The 13,418-nt window shown below is 53.9% G+C and overlaps 1 protein-coding gene across 5 annotated transcripts in view; it reads right to left on the bottom strand.

The window, feature by feature from the left end:
• Positions 1–13,148, bottom strand: part of GABRB2 (gamma-aminobutyric acid type A receptor subunit beta2) — a 395,901-nt gene extending 382,753 nt beyond the window's left edge. For 2 of the 5 annotated variants that reach the window (XM_025178486.2, XM_025178489.2), the window contains exon 1: positions 9,866–10,291. The gene's annotated coding sequence lies outside the window, so the exon portion shown is untranslated. Of the gene's footprint in view, positions 1–9,427; positions 10,292–10,493; positions 12,689–13,040 lie in introns of those variants that run through there. The other 3 variants (XM_014580642.3, XM_014580644.3, XM_014580647.3) reach the window with 3 other exon arrangements.
• Between the last annotated feature and the right edge of the window lie 270 nt (positions 13,149–13,418).

Raw genomic sequence — 13,418 nt, 5'->3', positions numbered from 1 at the left:
TAACAACTTTGCTCTCATGCTTTTCTTTCTTTTATTAATAAACCTTTAGATTTAAATTCTAAAGGATTGGCTCAGCGTGGTCTTGTGGGTGAGATGCAGAGTGTAAATTAATTGGGACCTGTGGCTAGTTTCTTGAGACCAGAAGAACCCATCTGGGGTAGGTGAGATTGGGTTCTAAAACCGCTCACCTGTGTGCAGCACTTCAGGCCCAGGGCTGATTGGGGCATAGGAAGAGCTGGGGTTTCAGAGGGGTTTTGCTCATGAGGTTTCTGGCTGGCCAGATTGGCAGCTGAAGCACTCGGTGTGACTTGTTTGCGGCCTATTTGGGAAGGTCTCCAGTCTAGGGCTGTAAGGAGCCCTGAGTTTTGAGCAATTCACCCTGAGCAGATACCCTCAGCTGTGCCCAGACCCAGCCCTGTCCTTCACAGGACGGAAAATGGAAAATGATAAAGAAACAACTAATAAGAAAAGAAATATTATTTTACTGTATTAGTGGAACTGATACATCTTTAAAGCTGTACATAATGTGGCAGGGCCAGATGAGAAGGCTATAAAAAAGTAGTCTTATTGGAGTCCGGGAGGTGAGCAGGTATAAGCCTGCCCATATCTAAAGGACCTCCTCTCAGCTTACGGGGAGGGTCCACAGAGCCCAGAACACCAAGAGATTACAGGGGACAAATAAAGAGAAAAACAGGGAGTTGCAGGTGAAAGGGCTAAAACAAGGGAGCTGGATGGAGACACTTAGCAGAGAACCCCGGACATCGCTCATTGCTCCTTGAATACCTCTAGAGAGCATCCACTGGACACTGCTCAGTGGAACTCTGCCCAGATGTGTGAACAGATAGGTTGTATCTAGACTGGCAAGTTTTTCTGCAAAATCAACTGCTTTTGTGGAAAAACTTGCCAGCTGTCTACACCAGCCACTTGAATTTCCACAAGAACATAGACTTCCTACTGTCTGAAATCAGTGCTTCTTGCGGAAATAGTATGCTGCTCCCGTTCGGGCAAAAGGGCCAGTATAGACAGCTCCGATTTGTTTTGCACAAAAAAGCCCCGATCGCGAAAATGGCAATCAGGGCTTTTTTTTGGAAAAGCGCATCTAGATTGGCACAGACGCTTTTCTGCAAAATGCTTTTGCAGAAAAGCATCCGTGCCAATCTAGATTCTCTTTTCCACAAATGCTTTTAACGGAAAACTTTTCCATTAAAAGCATTTGCGGAAAATCATGCCAGTCTAGACGTAGCCATGTAGAAGCAGAAATAAGCCCCTCAGTCACAGGCCCCTCCTTCAGCCTACCTCTTTTCCCTGGTCTAGTAAATTGCCATTTTGGCTATAGAAAGGAGGAGGTTGACAAGGAGATCTCACGACTTTGTGGGGCCACGGATGGGGTGTGCATAAATTAATAGGTGAGTGGCTAAGTGCAGCCAGAACCTCAACAAGAGGCTCTGGAGGAGCTGTAACCTGGCACACTCAAGATAGACATGTCCCAGGGTCTCTCACTCCACAGAAGGGGCAAGTGTCGGGAACAGGGGTGAACCACACCAAGTACATACCCATGCTCACAGCACCATGGAGTATTTTTCAGCTGATGTCCCCAGCGGGCCATAAAACTAAGGTTGAGTAGAGACTGGCTCACTGAGGCTCCCCACCCTCTACCAGGCAGTGAGAAAGGGCCTGCTGCTGGAAGTAGGAGGAATTCAGCTAGACACTACTGATGGGGGAGGAGGGCAGGTGCCCACAGCACGACACTACTGATGGGGGAGGAGGGCAGGTGCCCACAGCACCTGCTGCAGGACCCAGCAAAACAAAAGGGGGGGGAGGAGGAGCAAGCAGTGGGGCCAAGAACGGAAAAAGGCCCCTGCAGCAACTGAGGCTGGGGAGGGACCGGCAATGACAGCAGCAGCAGCAATGCACTGTGAGGGACCGGGGGGGGGGGGGGGGGGGTTAACCACACCTCATTCCCAGATCCCCACAGAAACTACACCAGTCACCACTCCAGGGACCCAGATGGAGATAGTGTACCTTACAAACTCCCCCTGCTCCACCATCACCACACAGCAAGCTGTGGGGCGGAAAGAAAAACTCTAAGGCTGTGTCTACATTGGCACGATCTTGCGCCAAAGTGGCCGCTTTTGCGCAAAAACTTCCTGCCTGTCTACACTGGCGGGGAGTTCTTGCACAAGAACACTGATGTTCTAATGTAAGAAGTCAGGGCTTCTTGTGCAAGAACTATGATGCTCCCTCTCAGGAATAAGTCCTCTTGCGCAACTTTTCTTGTGCAAGAGGCCAGTGTAGACAGGCAGCCAAGACATTTTGTGCCAAAACAGTCTAAAAGGAAAAAAGCCTTAGTGGCTGCTTGGACGCTCCTTACCTGCAGGCAGCTCCCGGGCTTCCTGGTAATCCAAGCCCGCTTAAAGGCAAACGCAGCCTGCAGAGGCCACGAAGCAGAAGCCTTTCTGCCATCGAGCTCTGCCATGCGGCTCTGCTCCCTTCCCAAACAGCCACCAGACCACCAGACCAGGATGGCCGCTCCGGCGAGGGCCAGGGGACAGGAGCCAACACCTGCCCCCGCTACGAGCGGCTCCACTGCATCCTGGGCCAGGCAGCACCCCAAGGACCGTCCATGCCCGTGGACATGAGCAGGCGCCCCTCCGTCACCAAGCCCAGCGAGGTGGGAGAGGAAGACGAGCCAGCCAGCGGGTCGGACGAGGAGGAGGACCAGGGCAGCAGCATGACCCTCCAGGTGGAGGTCCTCTTCGGCAGCCCCAACGTCTCTCGTGCATCCTTGGAGGCCAGGGAAGGATCCACTGGTGAGTGTTGCACTTTGCACTCACAAGGGCAGGGGGAGCACCTGCCCGGGGGTGGGGGAAGGAGCGTCACTTAGGCAGCGTGAGCTGCATGCTGTGTAGCATTAGGCAGTAAGCAGCACGTGCAGCCTGGTGACCGAGCGGCACGTGGCCGTGGCAGGCAGCTCCAGGGCATGCCTGGGACCAAGCTGCTCACTCACGTCCGGACCAGGGGGAAGGGTGGATGCTGGCTGGAACCAGCCAAGGCCCCAGGGGATCTGGCCAGAGCCCACAGCTCCACAAAGGTGCAGCACGCAGAACGGCAACACTGTCCCATGCCTGGCTGTGAGGCGCAGCTAGCTGCTCCTGGGAAAAACCACAGCGTCACAGCCCTGTGAGCGTGGCCCCCACTGAGCCCCTCGCCTGCTCCCGGTGGCTTGGCTGCCCTCCCGAGGGAAGTCCCCACTGCGGCCACACATGTCCCTGGGCTACGTGTGTGAGGGCTAGCGGGAGTGGGAGGGGGAAAGTGGTCGGGCCGACCCTAGGGCCACCTGAGTTTCGCTCCAAGGATGGGACACTCCCCAGTCACCCCTGGTTCCATCCAGGAGACATCCCACGCGATGGGGATCTGAGAGCCCAGACCACCTCTGCCATATGTGCTCCCAGGCACTGTGTGGGGATTCATCTTGCTCCCTGTCAAACACCATTGATTAGCCCAAAGCCTCACAGCCTCCCCTGGCAGGGAGTTACACAGGTTAACATAACACACGTGTCCTCCCACCCCCCAAGGGGCCAGGATACAGACCGGTGGTTACAATACATGGAGGAGCACCCTTCTTGGGGGGCAGTGCTTTATGCAAACATACAACACGGGGGGGGGGAGTGGGCCCAAGCCACAGTACCGTGGTATCACCTGGCCTCAGGGGTGGAGGGCATGGGATGACGGGACGGTGGCCGGGCAGCCTGATTGACCCATCCTTTTCTCTGTTCCCTGCAGCAGGACCGAGCAGGAGCGGGGGACACTCCAGCCCTGTGGCAGTGGCAGTTCCCCCAACCACCCAAGCCCCAAGCTGGTGGGTCCGGCAGCAAGACCAACTGTTTCGGCAGCACGTGCAGGCCGTTGAGCGCATTGAGGTGGCCATCACCCGGCGTGTGGATGTGGATCTTGAGTGGCGCCAGCAGTCCTGGGACCACTTCCAGGCCCAATGTGAGTGAGTGGCAGATGCCACCACTGCCCTCACCGCTTACATTGGGCATGCCGTGCACTCCAGCATGGCAGTGCCCCATCCACCCACCATCTCTCCCTTCCAAATGCCTGGGCCCCTGCTTCCTGCTCCCGCCATCCCCCCTGATCCTGCTGCCCCTCCTGCTGCCTCTTCTGCCCACCTCCCTGTGGTGCCTGTCCCAATGCGGCCAGACCCACATGTGCTGGTCAGACCCCGCAGAGGAGGTCGCAGGGGCCACCCTTCCCAGCGCTAGCTCCCCTCCCCCCTCCCATTCAGAGTCCCCTCCCCATTGTACATAAAAAGTTCAAACTTTGTTTTCCAAAAAAAACTGTGTTGGTTGTTTATTGGGAGGTACAAGGAGGAGAGAAGAGGGAAGGGTTGGGGATGGGATGGAGATGTAAAGGGAGACAGAGGTGACCCTACTATGGGGCCTGGGAGAACATCTCCATCAGGGCCTCCCGGATGCGCACCCCATTGTGGTGCACCTGGCGGATGGCAGCTGTGCGGGGCTGTTCCAAGGCCTGGCCCTCACCTGGCATCTATGGTGGGACGAAGGACTCCCCCTTCCGCTCCATGAGATTGTGGAGCACGCAGCATGTGGCCACTACCTCGGGGACATTCCGCTCACCCATCTCCAGATGGGTGAGCAAACAGTGGAACCGGGCTTTCAGCCACCTGAAGGCGCACTCCACTTGGTTGCGGGCCCGGTTGAGGCGGCCGTTGAACCGTGCCTGGTTGTGGTCCATCCGCCCCGTGTAGGGCCGCATTAGCCATGACAGCAGGGGGTAGGCCACATCCCCCACAACACATGTGGGCATTGGCACGTCCCCGACAGTAAATTCCTGCTGGGAAAGAAAGTGCACACACACACACACCAGGGCCTCCTCACTGCGCTGGCTACCCCTTCCTCCTCCAAGCAGGCCTGTGCAAGGGAGGGACGGCCCAAACCCCTGGGTGACCCAGCCTGGAGTTTTGCCTGCTCCTGGGCATGGAGTTCAGCACCCTTCCTCTTCCCCCCCCCCACACACACACTGCCCCTGGAACTTACCTGCATGACGACAGTACTGACGGTTGATCTGCCCACCCTTAACTGGTTTGCCACCGATCGGTAGCTGTCCGGAGTAGCCAACTTCCAGAGTGCGCTGGAGACCCTCTTGTCCACTAGGATGGGTGCCCACAGCTGCGTCGTGCTTCTCTGGAGCGCAGGGGTGAGCCAGGCACGTAGCTCCAGGAACATCTGCTTTCGCATGCGAAAGCTCCGGAGCCATTGCTGGTTGTCCCATTTACCCAGGACCAGGCGGTTCCACCAGTCGGTGCTGGTGTCCAGTCTCCACAAGGACCTCTCTATGGTGAGGTTGGGATGGCACAGGGACACCATGGCCTCCCTGGTGAGGGAGTCCAGAGCAACCTGCACCTCGAGGTCCTGGAGGAGGAGTGCAGCGGCATGGAACAGCAGCATGGCACTCCAAAATGGCCGGAAGGAGCCAGAGCAGGCACAAGGCCACCCCTGGCTCCATGGCACAACAAACGAGCTGAGATCAAAAAATCAGCCAAAGACACTAAGGAACAAGGCAGTGGTGTCCAATAAGGCAGAGGGCAACCACAAATAGAACTGCTATGGCTGTTAGTCCCTGCAAGAGGTCCTATAGCTCGCAGCAGGAGAGAAACAGCTGTCCGGGGAGATCCCTTTAAGCACGTGTCTCAGAGGAGCTCCAGCCCCCACCCCCAGAAAGGACTGGTGCCCTTTTGCCCTCTTCAAAATGGTTCCGGGCTTCTGCTTTTATGCAAAAGCGTCCCACCAATATAGACCAATATGATGAGTCCCAAATCAATATAGACGCTCTCTTGCGTTAAAGAGTATTTGTGCAAAATCATGCCAATGTAGATGTAGCCCAAGAGTGGCATAAGGCAGACCCCTTCCTCTGCCCCAGAGGAAGCAGCAGCAGTAGGAAAGGAGAAGTCCAGGTCTGCTACAGTGAAGAAGGGGGGCAGGTAGTCCACCAAGAAAAGGGAAAAGGATATTCTCCTCACTTCCTTCACCCAGAGGAAGGGCAGCAGAGGTCCTCCACCCACTACCACACACTCAGCAGCTCTTTCAACCAGCTAAGGTGCATGGCTGGAGGAGGAAGCTGCCTGCAAATAAAGCAAGTGGAGAGAAGAAGAGTGGGCCTCGCCCAGAATGGAAGCACCCCCCTCCACACACACCCTTCCCGGAGAAGAGAGGGGTTCAGGAGGGAACATAGTAGAGACAATGACAGGATCAGGTCAGAGAGAGACAAGAAGACTTAAGGAGACTCAAGGAGCTTGGCTTGTTTACCTTAACCAAAAGAAGGTTGAGGGGGGACATGATTGCACTTTTTAAATATATTAGAGGGATAAATACCAGGGAGGGGGAGGAATTATTTAAGTTTAATACCAATGTGGACACAAGAACAAATAGATATAAGCTGGCTAGTAGGAAGTTTAGACTTGAGATTAGATGAAGGTTTCTAACCATTAGAGGAGTGAGGTTCTGGAACGGCCTTCCAAGGGAAGTAGTGGGGGCAAAAGATCTATCTGGTTTCAAGATTAAACTAGATGGGTTTATGAAGGGGATGGTTTGATGAGATAACATGATCTTGGTAACTAATTGACCATTCATTATCAGTGGGAAATAGGTCAATGGAGGGATGATAGGAGTTACTATAGAGAACTTTCTGGGTGTCTGGCTGGTGAGTCTTGCCCACATGCTCAGGGTTTAGCTGATCGTCATATTTGGGGTCAGGAAGGAATTTTCCTCCCGGGTAGATTGGCAGAGACCCTGGAGGTTTTTTGCCTTCCTCTGTAGCATGGGGTACAGATCACAGCTGGAGGATTCTCTGCATCTTGGGGTCTTCAAAGTATTTGAAGATAGCACAGTGGGAGGCTACCCGAGCCCAGGCTATGTCTAGACTGTGGAGTTTTTCTGGGATGCCTCTGGTATCCCGGAGAAACTATTCCGCATCCAGGGAAAGCATCTGCTCTTCCGACATTTTTTTTGGAAGAGCAGACGTGCTCTTTTGGAAGCCTTGTATTCCTCATTTTATGAGGAATAAGGGCTCTTCCAAAAGAGGAGGTTTTTTCCAAAATTTGGCATGGTGTAGACGGGCCAAATATCAGAAAAGCCTCTTCCGAAAAAACAATTGGAAAAAGGTATGCAAATTGCACAGTGCTATTTGCATATCTTTTCCTGAAAAAATCAGCAGTTTAGACGTAGCCCCAGGTGAATGCAGCTGTAGCCCCAGACGTAGCCAACAGGAGGCAGTGAGGCTCTGGCAGGAGACCAAACAGCTGATGATGAATCAGGCAGCCCAAGAGCATGCCCTCTGGAAGCCTACCTGCTTACCTTTGAGAGGGTTGCGGAACTTGAGGACTAGCCTACAGACCAGTGAGCCTATATATTTGGCCCATTCCTGTGTGGAGAGACCCAGTAGGCATACCATGACCTGCCTGCTGAAATAGCAGCAGACTACCTTCTGTTGAAGGCAGAAATCTTAGCCCAAGTGGGAGCGATGGCTGCATTGCGGGCTCAGCAGCATCATGAGTGGAGATACCAGGAGAACAAACCTCCGCGTTCTCAATTATATGACCCTATCCATCTTGCCTGGCAGCATCCTACTCATAAATACATGGGGGCTGTGTCTACACTGGCATGAATTTCCGGAAATGCTTAAAACGGAATACTATTCCGTTTTCAGTTTTTCCGGAAAAGGAGCTTCTACATTGGCAGGCTGCTTTTCTGGAAAAGCCCTTTTTCCGGAAAAGCGTCTGTGGCCAATGTAGACGCGCTTTTCCGGAAAAGAGCCCCGATCGCCATTTTCGCGATTGGGGCTTTTTTCCGGAAAAGACTACTGGGCTGTCTACACTGGCCCTTTTCCGGAACAGTGTTCCAGAATAAGGACTTATGCCCAAGCAGGAACAGAATAGTTTTTCCGGAATAGCGGCTGATTTTGTACAGTAGAGCATCGTTGCTTTTCCGGAAATTCAAGGGCTAGTGTAGACAGCTCGCAGCTTATTCCGGAAAAGTGGCTGATTTTCCGGAATAAGTGGCCCAGTGTAGACACAGCCAAATAGTCCATATAGAGGAGCAGGAATACAGAGTTGCAGTTTACAGGTAAGGACATAAGAACAGACATACTGGATCAGACCAGTGGTGCATTTAGCCCTGGACAATTGTCAATGTCAGGCCCTGAAGAGTTTCTTTGGGGTAGCCATATTAGTCGGTATCTGTAAAAACAATGAGGAGTCCTGTGGCAACATAAAGACTAATACATGTATTAAGTCATAGCTTTTGTGGGTAAAAAACACTTCATCCTGCAGAGGAAATGAACAGAACAAACAATCATCGAATGATCCATCCCCATCATTCAACTGTGAATTTCTGCAGTCTGAGAAGGTGATTCCTTCATGTTGGTCATTTGTGTACTGACTCCAAATGGGCTGGATAGTCTTTCAAACAGAGCTCATATTGCCAAGGATCTTCTAATTACTGGGTGCTCTCAGAAACATCCTACTATAGCATGATCATGTATTAACTGATTCAGTTCAGCATGCAGCAACCAAAAAGAAGAAAAGATCAATTGATCTGATTATTAAACATTGGGTGGATGTATACATGACATGCACATACAAATATAACAACCACAGTATGTTCTGGAATCTACCGAAGTAAAACACCTTGACTGAAACTGAATTCTGTTAAGGACTTCAGGATGGGACATTCCAAATAAATGTAGAGTGTATATAAGTGGAGTGCATTATTTATGAAATAGGCTTACAGAAATGTACACAATCACATTTTATGATTATGTTAAGTGTGATATAAATATTTTCACAAGATGCAGCTTCTGATTTGCTCTTACGCAAATTATTCTGTTTTTCAGAGAACGAGGCAGAAAAATCAGTCTGTATTCATTAGATAACAATCATGGCACCAGTGAACATTCACCAGGTACATACCACTCAGTATATGGTCAATAGAATCCATGAAAATCCATCACATACAATGTATAAAAGATGGGTTCTACGTTAAGAAGCTTTTTGTATTTAGAAGGCTCAGTATAAACCTTTTGCAAAGTAAATCAAAAGCTAAGCCATCACATATTCTGCTAAAGGGTAACTGTCACACGGTGCACATTGCGCCCCTCGCCTCTCCTGGGAGGCGAGTCCCCCTCCCCTGATTATAGCCCGCGCTGGCGGGGTGAGGGGTCCGGGCCCACCCACTCTCCGGACCCCGACCCAGGGCCCTAACGCCTGGAGGAAACCTCCTGACGGTAACAGGCGGGGGTGTACCCCAAAACACGCCCGTTCCCGGGTTCCACGGCCCGCCCTGGGTCTTGTTCACCCTGCCGCGCCGTTATCAGCCGACCTCTCGGGCCTTCCTGGCCCCCTCCTCACCTCTTGTGGCGCCTTCCCCCACGGCTTTCCCTTCGTCCGCCCAAGGGTCCTTTTTATCTGCCCACCCGTTGGCGCCGCCGGACGCCCTCACTTCCGGGTGCCCCTCCCTGCTCCGCTCGGGCACGTCTCTGACGTCTGCGTTCCCCTCCGGCGCGTCTTGCTGACGTGTCCGCGCTTTAGTTCCGGGGCCCGGAGTGACTGCGGCCGCGGCTCCAATTCTGTCATTATCAGCCGTGGCTCGCGGCGTTTGTAAGTGGTGGGGTTGCTTCACCCTGTCACACACCTCCCCCCTTTGCCTCTTGCCCAGACTTGTTCGGCAGAGGTTTTGCATCCCCCCTTCCTTTGTGTCCTCTTGCCCTTGCCCTTCTATACCTGCCATCTCCTCCTGCTCGTCACCCGGCAGTCGAGAGAGGCAATCAGTGTTCAGGTGCTCTTTACCTGGTCTGTGCTTTCTCTCGAAATGGTATGGCTGTAAGCTTAAATACCAGCGGAGTATCCGAGCATTCGTCTCTTTCATAGTCTGCATCCATTTCAGCAGTGCATGATCCGTCACCAATGTAAAGTGGCTACCTATGAGAAAATATCGTAAAGAGTCTATTGCCCACGTAATAGCCAGCATCTCCTTTTCTATTGTGGCGTAATGTTTTTTGCGGGGGAATAATTTTCTACTCAGATACACCACTGGGCTTTCCACCCCATCCTCTTCTTGTGCCAACACTGCCCCAAGACCCACCTCTGATGCATCTGTATGCAGCACAAATGGTCTTTCAAAGTCGGGTGGTCGCAACACCGGCCCTGACATTAAACATTTACGTAACGTCTCAAACGCCTGTGTCCCTTGTGGTGTCCACACCACCCTTTGAGGGTGATTTTTTTTTGTAAGGTCCGTCAAGGGCGCGGCTAGCGAGGCGAAATGCGCTATAAAGCGCCGGTAGTATCCCGCCAGGCCCAAAAACTGGCGGACCTGTCGTTTTGCCTGTGGGCGGGGATAGTCCCGGATCGCCTGTACTTTATCTAGTAGGGGTTTTAACCGCCCATTACCCACGGTGTATCCCAAATACTATACCTCCCTTTTCCCGAACTGGCATTTTCTTGGGTTCGCTGTGAGGCCTGCCTGCCGGAGCATCTGCAGCACGGCTTCCAGCTGCCGAAGATGGTCTTCCCATGAACTGCTGAAAATGACAATGTCATCAATATAGGCAGTTGCGTAGTCTCGGTGAGCCTCCAAGACCTGGTCTATCAGCCGCTGGAAGGTGGCTGCCGCGCCATGCAATCCGAACGGCATGGTGACAAACTGGAACAGGCCGAATGGGGTGGCAAACGCCGTCTTCTCCTTTGACCCGGGCAACAACGGGATCTGCCAATAACCCTTTGAGAGGTCGATGGTTGACAAATATTTGGTCTGTCCCAATCGCTCCAGGAGTTCTTCGACCCTCGGCATGGGGTAGGCGTCGAACTTGGACACTGCATTTATCTTGCGGAAATCAATACAAAAATGCATGGTCCCATCCTTTTTCGGGACTAATACGATTGGGCTCCGCCAGTTGCTTCTTGACTTTTCTACTACCCCCCCCACCGGATCATATCCTGTAGTTCTTTCTGTACGGTGGCCCATAATTTCCGCGGGATGAGGCGTACCGGATCTCTTACCTTCTGGCCGGGGTCTGTGTTGATTTCGTGGCACGTCAGGGTCGTTCTGCCGGGCTTACTCGTTAGGTTGTCCGCCGTGTGTCGTAAAACCTCCCATAGTTGCTCCTTTTGGGTATGGCTCAACTCTGCCTCCACAGGGCTGGCTGTCCACGTCACTTCTTCCTCCCCCCACGGCCCAAACTCGATATCGGCACTAAGGGACTCTACCGGGGGCATTTCCCGGGTAACCCAGCATTTTAATACATTTACGTGGTAAACCTGGCTCCTGCATCGCTCTCCCCCTACCTGCACTTCATAATCCACTTCCCCGATCCTCCTCAGCACCCGGTAGGGGCCCTGCCACTTGGGTAACAACTTGGAGTCCCCCACGGGTAATAATACTAACACCGGATCCCCGGGGTTAAAGGTTCGTGTCCGCGCCCCTTTGTTGTAGTAATGGGCTTGCGTCTCTTGTGCCCGCTGCAAATTTTCCTGGGCCCACCGCCCCACGGTCCGCCTCCTATTTTGTAACTTAACTATATATTGGACGGCCCCTAACGCCGATGATGTTTGCTCTTCCCACCCCTCTCTTACAAGGTCTAAGATCCCGCGGGGCCGCCGCCCATACAGCAGCTCGAACGGGGAGTAACACACTGAGGCTTGGGGTACCTCGCGTATCATGAAGAGCAGGGGTGGTAGCAGCTTATCCCAGTCTCATGGGTCATCTTGGGCCAGTCTCCTCATCATTGCCTTCAGTGTTTGATTAAACCGTTCGACGAGCCCGTCCGTCTGTGGGTGGTATGCCGCCGTGCAGATCTTCTTTACCTGTAACCATCTACACAACTCGGTCATCAATCGGGATACCAGATTGGGACCCTGGTCGGTCAGGATTTCTTTGGGGCATTTCTTTGGGGATTTCGACCCGTGCGAATATCTTCATCAATTTGTCTGTGATCGTGGCCGCATTAGTCTTTCGCAAGGGAATGGCTTCAGGGTAGCGCGTGGCGTAGTCTACTACCACCAATATGTACTGGTGTCCCCTCCGCGTGCGTTCAAGGGGCCCCACGAGGTCCATCCCCACGCGTTCGAAGGGCTCCGACACTAGCGGCAGGGGGATCAACTCCGCCCGTGGCACCCTGGCTCCTGCCGTTCGCTGGCACTGGGGGCAGGAGGCACAAAAGTTCTTAATGTCCTGATAAAGCCCGGGCCAAAAAAACTGTTAAAGCACCCGTTGCTGGGTCTTCTCCGTCCCTAAGTGTCCCGCCCAAGGGTTATCATGTGCCAGTTCCATTATACGCCATCGGTAGGCTCACGGCACGATCAGCTGAGCGTCCTCTTCCCCCGCACCTGCGTTCCCCGGGATGCGGTATAGCCGATCCCCCTGGATCTCGAAATACGGACCTTGCCTGCGTTCCTCGCTGGTTCCGCCACCTTCTGTCATGGGGGTCCGCGCGTTCTCCCAAGCATGTCGGAGTGTCGGGTCTTCCCGCTGTAGGACCAGGAAGTCCCCCGAGTCCACTTCCAGGGCTGCAGCGGGTTTCCGCCTCCCCTCTCCTGGCTCTTGTTGGGTGGGGTGCGTGCCCCCCTTCTCCTCAGCCGCCCACACGTTTTCCGCCTCCATCGCTCTCGTCCCTTCAACAACAAATCCTGCTACCGCTTTGCCACCAGCCCTTCGTACAGGACCCCGATCGCTGCCCACATTCTCCACCACGTGTCACACACATTGCGCCCCTCGCCTCTCCTGGGAGGCGAGTCCCCCTCTCCCGATTATAGCCCGCGCTGGCGGGGTGAGGGGTCCGGGCCCACCCTCTCTCCGGACCCCGACCCAGGGCCCTAATGCCTGGAGGAAACCTCCTGACGGTAACAGGCGGGGGTGTACCCCAAAACACGCCCGTTCCCGGGTTCCACGGCCCGCCCTGGGTCTTGTTCACTCTGCCGCGCCGTTATCAGCCGACCTCTCGGGCCTTCCTGGCCCCCTCCTCACCTCTTGTGGTGCCTTCCCCCACGGCTTCCTCTTCGTCCGCCCTAGGGTCCTTTTTATCTGCCCGCCCGTCGACGCCGCCGGACGCCCTCACTTCCGGGTGCCCCTCCCTGCTCCGCTCGGCCGCGCCTCTGACGTCTGCGCTCCCCTCCGGCGCGTCTTGCTGACGTGTCCGCGCTTTAGTTCCGGGGCCCGGAGTGGCTGCGGCCGCGGCTCCAATTCTGTCATTATCAGCTGTGGCTCGCGGCGTTTGTAAGTGGTGGGGTTGCTTCACCCCGTCACAGTAACAGTTAAAATTTTTGGCTCTGAAATAGGAGCTCCCATAACAGTAGTCCCATCTGTAAGCTCTGACCCTGGAGAAGTTCATACTTACATTGTTTT

The sequence above is a fragment of the Pelodiscus sinensis genome, chromosome 17, assembly GCF_049634645.1.
Source record: "Pelodiscus sinensis isolate JC-2024 chromosome 17, ASM4963464v1, whole genome shotgun sequence".
NCBI lineage: Eukaryota > Metazoa > Chordata > Testudines > Trionychidae > Pelodiscus > Pelodiscus sinensis.
This window is presented reverse-complemented; position numbering and strand designations above follow the sequence as displayed.